The sequence below is a fragment of the Sinocyclocheilus grahami genome, unplaced genomic scaffold, assembly GCF_001515645.1.
Source record: "Sinocyclocheilus grahami isolate Dianchi unplaced genomic scaffold, SAMN03320097.WGS_v1.1 scaffold60.1, whole genome shotgun sequence".
Lineage (NCBI taxonomy): Eukaryota > Metazoa > Chordata > Actinopteri > Cypriniformes > Cyprinidae > Sinocyclocheilus > Sinocyclocheilus grahami.
Window position 1 is genome coordinate 707,654 of NW_015505239.1, and position 1,019 is coordinate 708,672.

Sequence of the window (1,019 nt, forward strand, 5' to 3'; positions counted from 1 at the left end):
ATAATAATAATAATAATTATTATTATTAACAACTTGTCATTAGTATTATTAAAATGTGTGTGTATTTATAATATTTAGTGTATATATTATTATTATTATATTATAGACAATACTATTATTATTTTCATATTAATATTGAATTTTAAATTTTATTTCAAAATGGAGAAATTAGTCATTTTCGATTTTTTGACATTTTTCTTTTTAGCTGAAGCCCATTTAATATAATGCTTGTGTTCATAATGCTACAAATTACTGTGTTATTATATCTCACTTACATTATTAAGAATACATTTCAGCCCAAATTCAATAAAAACACATAAATATTGTTATTACTGGACTAAACAACCAAACAAATAAATAAATAAAACACTATTATTATTAATAATAATAATAATAATTGTATTTAATAATTGACTTGATTATGTGTGCTTGATTGTCATTACATAATGATACAAAATGCCAGAAATGAACGACGTCATTTTCGGTACCTTGTTATTTATTAATATATAATTCATTATTTTCCTTTTAATTTTAGGGGTAAAATGTGACCTGAACATGTTTTCGTAAGATTCCTGTATTCACAAGAACGTCCGTGTCAGTGTAGGAGACGCTTACTTGCAGTACTAGCTCTGACCACTAGATGGCAGGAGAAGACGGGCCCTGGCCTCTGGCAGTCGAAAGATAATGAAGTCTTAGAAATATATAACATTTTGGTTTATTTGTGATACCAAAGCTGGTCTAAAAGGAGGCAATAAAGGGAAATCATTTCCTTTCTCATTAAGCGCGCAGTATGTCCGATGTCTTTCAAAGTGCCTTTTGATTTTTCCTGAGTGCAATAGCGAGATATTCGCCAATCAATAATTTATCTGTCATAATGCTACACAATACAGGCAGCCAATCAGGCGTGGAGTGTAGATAAACAAAATCCCATTTGTTACACCTGAGGGACTCTTAATAAACAAGACGTAAACATGAAAAATATGATCACCCTCTCGCATTTTAGTCACTTGATTTATTAC